This window comes from Myotis daubentonii, chromosome 3 (assembly GCF_963259705.1).
Source record: "Myotis daubentonii chromosome 3, mMyoDau2.1, whole genome shotgun sequence".
Lineage (NCBI taxonomy): Eukaryota > Metazoa > Chordata > Mammalia > Chiroptera > Vespertilionidae > Myotis > Myotis daubentonii.
In genome coordinates, this window is record NC_081842.1 from 210432789 (window position 1) to 210438355 (window position 5567).

Consider the following 5567-nt stretch of genomic DNA (forward strand, 5'->3'; position numbering starts at 1 on the left):
ATATTTGCCGCCATAGTAAAACAAAGACTTACATTTGTGATATTTATTTTATATATTTAAATGCCATTTAACAAAGAAAAATCAACCCAAAAAATGAGTTCGCGTGTCACCTCTGACACGCGTGTCATAGTTTCGCCATCACTGTCCTAGAGCGTCCCAGTGAGTCCAGTCTAATCACATGAGTCCTTCAAAGTTCAAGGCTTCCCCAGCTGTGGTCAGAGCTGACGTGGCCACGGGAGAGGGGTCAGAGAGATGCAACATTGCTGACTGGAGGCAATGGAGGCTGGAGGCTCGACGCCAGCAATTGTGGGTGGTCTCTAGAAACTGGAAAGGCCAGGGACGTGCACGGACCCAGAGCCTCCGGAAGGAATGCGGGCCTGTCGACACCTCGATTTTTGCCCAGGGAGACTTACTTGGGAAGTCTGGTCTCCGGAACTAGAAGATAATAAATGTGTATTATTCAGCCGCCCGCTGGTGGCAATTCGTTACAAGAGCCACAGGAAATGAATGCAGACCCTGAGCCTCAGCTTCCTCATTTGGCAACTGACCTCCACAGCATCCTGGAAGAACTAGCAGTTGAGAGCCCAGCCCTGAAATCACAATGTCCAGGGTTCAAAAGCAGACTCACAAGAGTCTCAGTGGTCTCCAGCCAGGCCCCCCAGGGGCTCAGCCCTCTGCTTGCCCACCTCAGTGAGGCCTTTGGCCTAGCACCACCCCAATCCTTTCGGTCCTTTGATCCCCAGGGGTCTCACCTGACCAGGCCAAAGCAGAAGGGATTAAGGGAGAGGCTTGGGAGAGGCTGCAAGACACGGGCAGGGCCCAGGGCCTGGCCCAGGTGCCAGGTGCAGCCTGTGGGTTGAGAGAAATAAGCCATCATCGCCTGATGTGGGATTCTCAATCACCCGACGTGGAAATGGGGAGGAAACGTCGTAAAAGTCGCTAGCTCCCACCCGCATGCACTGCACTGGGGAGCACAGACTCCTCCAGGTGCTGGGCTGGTGGGTGTGTGCTAGGGACCACGTACTTAAGCCCCATCTGGCTCTAGTCCCAGGGAGGAGGTCGGGAGGAGGTGGGGCCTCCACAAACTTGGAGCTGTGACATCGCCAGCCAATGAGCTTCGGGGTGAGACCAGGCCTAGGATTGGAGAAGGGCGCAGCCGGTTCCTCGGTTCCTCGGAGTCGGGCGCCTGGGGCTGTGGCTCGGGCTGCTTAGTCAATAATTTATTCGCCTCCCGCCCTAATCCCAGGCTAATGCCTTCCTAAAACCTCGCTGTGGGCTCACTCCCAGGCCTGCCGGGCCGTCACGGGTCGGGTCGGGATCTGCAGGGCGTGCCTCTCTGGCCCAGCTCACAACACGCTGTTCATCCCTTCGCACCCTCAACCTCCCAACAGCAGCAGCAGCCAAGCCCGGCCCCACGCCACCCCGCAGGACAGAGCCAGTAGGGTCCCCACAGCTCTGGTCCAGGCTGACGTACGTGTCACAGATGGGGAAACTGAGGCCCAGCAGGAACTTGCCCAGGGCCAGCGGACCTGGATTTCCAGGTGGAAGTCATTGTCTGTTCCTGGGGGCCTGGCGTAGAGTCGATGTTGAGTGAACAGAGAGAACTCCACATTGAACTGGTGAGAAAGACAAGATTGTGCCCTGAAGACTAGTGGGAGGCGTGAGCGGATGGGATGTGCTGGAAGGCGTGGAGCAAACCAGTAAACGGTGCCTTCTTATACAGATATCTGCTGGAAATACGGACCCTCGTGCCTGTGGAACCAGAACCTGCCCATTTTTCTTCTTCTTTTTTTCCTTTTATTAGTTTCCGTGGCAAGCACTGGGCTGGCAGCCTGCTTGCATATTTCATTTCACCCTTTGAGCTGGAGATTATATAACCCTTGCTCGACAGATAAAGAAACTGAATGGAATCAGACAGGTTCCGTCACTTGCCCAAAGTCACACACCTAGAGAGAGGTAGCGCTGAGATTTGAACTCAGGTCTGGGCCTTTTTTTCCAGCTGAATTGAACTAAAAGTCTGCCGAGGGCCTTCACACTTGGGGTGGTGCCCCTGCTTTTACATTTTGTGTTTTTGAATCGGTCTTTCTTGAAAAGGCAAAGTCGGCTCTCCTGCACCCTGGTGCCTGGTCTGCCCCCGGCCTCCCTGCCCCCGGCAGCCTGCAGCTGCCAGAAGGGTGCGTCACTCTGATTCCCCAGCCTCCTCTCGGGGCCGCTCCTTTGCAGACAAGCTCTCTGAAAACTGCAAGATTTCATGCACCAAACAGCCACGTGTCCAGTTTTATTTATTTATTTATTTATTTATTTATTTATTTATTTATTGTTAATCCTCACCCGAGGATATTTTTCCATTGATTTTTGGAGAGAGTGGAAAGGAAAGGGAGAGACAGAGAGAGAGAAACATCTATATGAGAGGGGGACACATCCATTGGTTGCCTCCTGCACGCACCCCAACCAGGGCTGGGGAACCTGCAACCAAAGTACATGCCCTTGACCGGAATCGAACCCGGGACCTTTCAGTCCACAGGCCGACACCTCTATCCACTGAGTCAAGATGGCTAGGGCCACTTACTTGTCCAGTTTTAATAGAGAGAATGGAAATGGAGACTTGGGAGACCTGGGCTATTCGCCTCACGCGAGTCACGTGCATTGTGTTTTCCCGACACTGTGTGACAGGCACTGTCCTGGAACTGGAAATAGGGCGCTCCCACTCCCTCCTCCTCCGTCTCCCTCCCACCTGTCACATCACTAGATAACAGGTGGCAAGTTGCATCACACGCGGGCCTTTCCCTTCCACTACTCACGGCAGACGCTGCTCGTTGATCACAACACACTTTCCTGCTGACACACATCTCAGCCTCCAACATACAACTCCCAGCAGCCACCAAGCACCAAGGATGGGGGTGCCAGGGAAGACGCAACATTTCGCCCTCCCTGGACTAAGGTAGCTCAGGTTCTGCCTGGCCCTGCCACTCAGCTCAGTATCTTCCAGTTCCCCGAGGGCCCCATCCCTGTGGGCTCTCTGCTCCTGGGGAGAGGGTCAGCCAGAGAAAAATCCGGGGACAGGTGGGACTTTTGGCCCAGCCAGAGAGCCACAGAACAGAGCCTCCTGCCTCTTTCCTGTGGTGCAGAGGAAAGAGACTTGGCAAGCCCCCTAAAACCTGCTCCCCCGGCAGGGCCCCCTCAGGGCTGCTCCCCAGCCCTCCCCAAGGAGGCCGCGTTGGCTCAGGCTAACGCTGGGAAGGGAAAGAAGTCATGGAAGTGTGGGGGTCAGCCCTAGGAGAATCCCACGGGATTGGCGTTTCCCCGTATCCATCACCCTGTAGCACCCTTCCAAGCCTTTCACTGCCGTTCCCTCTGATCTGACTGCCCTGCCTGACAAACTCCTTCTGTGCATCCCTCCACCCCCTAAGCAGGTATCATCTCCCTTAGGAAGCCTTTCTCGCCCTCCCTCTAGGCCAGCGGTTCTCAACCTGTGGGTCGCGACCCTATTGGGGGTCGAACAACCCTTTCACAGGGGTCGCCTAAGACCATCGGAAAACGCATATATAATTACATATTGTTTTTGTGAGTAATCACTATGCTTTAATTATGTTCAATTTGTAACAATGAAAATATATCCTGCATATCAGATATTTACATGACGATTCATAACAGTAGCAAAATGACAGTTATGAAGTAGCAACGCAAATAATTTTATGGTTGGGGGTCACCACAACACGAGGAACTGTATGAAAGGGTCGCGGCATGAGGACGGTTGAGAACCACTGCTCTAGGCAGCTCCCTCTTCTTGGGCACCATGTCTGTGCTTGGTGCGCACACAGGGTTTTGCATGCTGTCTCTCTCCCTCTCGGGGCTGCAAACGCCTTGAAGGCCGTCTTCTCCAACAGGCTGTGGCAAAGAAAGGGAACTCACTGAATACTTGGGGACCTGTTGCTCCAACCCCAAACTACCACCCGAGAAGTTTAAAACACCCTAATGAGCCAGGTGCTGGCACCATTATCTCCAATTTGCAAGTGACTCACTCAGACAAAGCGACACGCCAAAAACTCACTGGCTCAGGCCACGAGCTAAGCCAGGGCCAGAATCTGGGAGTCCAAGCTCCCCGGCATTCCAAGGCGGGGAGGTGGTCCCTCCCTCTGATTCTGCGTGCGAGTTGGTCAATCCTAAGTGTCCATTCGTACTTTTTCACTGTTTATATTTTGAGGCTGCAGCAATTAATGCAAGTGGTTAGAGCTAGCTACCACAGCCAACAGCTCGCACCATTTCTTTCAACCAACGCCACTTAAGAAACCAAAAGACAAATTAGTAAGATCCTTAAATAAACAAAGAGCTCTTACAAATAAATAAGAGTAATAAGTCAGTAGTAAAATGAAAAATAAAAAAGTCACACAGAAGCAAGTCACATGATTTAAAATCAATTCAACAATTACTCACTGAGCAACTACTGTAGGGCTGGCACAGTTCTAGACACTGGGGGTGCATGGTGCACAAGATTAGGTCCCTGCACTCATGGAGGGACCTAGGGAAGGGAAACAGGCGATAGCAAAGAAACAGGCAAACCTATATCTCCCACAGAATGCAGGGAAAAGCACTGTGCAGCCAAGCAAAATGGGGTGATATGATCAAGGTGACAGAGCTACCGTGGGCGGGGCGGTTGGGAGAGGTCTCTCCAGGAGGTGCTGACGTCTAAATGACAAGAGCAGGCCAGCCATGAAGCGGTCAGGGGGAGAGCGCTGCAGGGCGGGACCAGCGAGGAGGCACCAGGTCTCCACGTAGGATGCCAAAAGAAGCCAAAAGAAGGCCAGTGTGGCCAGAGAGACGCAGGCAAGGGAGAAAGCATCTAGTACGGAGGGGCCGGACCACGCAGGGCTCTGTAAGCGCGGGAGAGAGCTGAGATTTGAGTGAGGTGAAAAGTCATTGGAAGATTTTAAGCGGCAAAACGACATGATCTGGTGACATTTAAGTGTTTTGTTTATTTATTGAATTTAGAGGGAGAGAGGGAAGGAGGGAGGGAGGGGGAGGAAGAGACAGAGAGAGTCCTCAGTTGGAGTTCCTTATGAAGCATAGTAACCTCCATCTTGCATAGAACTGCTGTTTGAATTCTCTGCTGTTGTTAGATAGTCCCTAGTCCCGTAAATTCTGTCAGTCACTGTAAACTCTGTCACTTTAAGACAGTCTCTTATTCCATAAAATGACTTTGTTTTTAGTTCAAATAATAGAAAAAGATAAACTTAACTGTCTGGCCTTGCAAGCTAGCCATCCAATGTGATAGACTAATTCTGATAATAATTCCCATATCCGTATGCCAAGGACTAACTCATTATGTATTCAAGGTTACAACGGTCTGTAACAATAACTCACACAGAGCTCTTTGTAATATCTGCAAACAAAGAGGCTCGAAAAGTATAAATACGGGAAACTTCCTGTATGTGGTGCTCAGAGATTTGGAAGAGACACCTCCCTCTGGGCCGCACGCAATAAACGACTCCTAATTAATTGCTTCATGAAGGCGTCTTGTATCTCATTACTGATTTGTGATAAAACACTTGAAGCCATAGCTGCCCCTG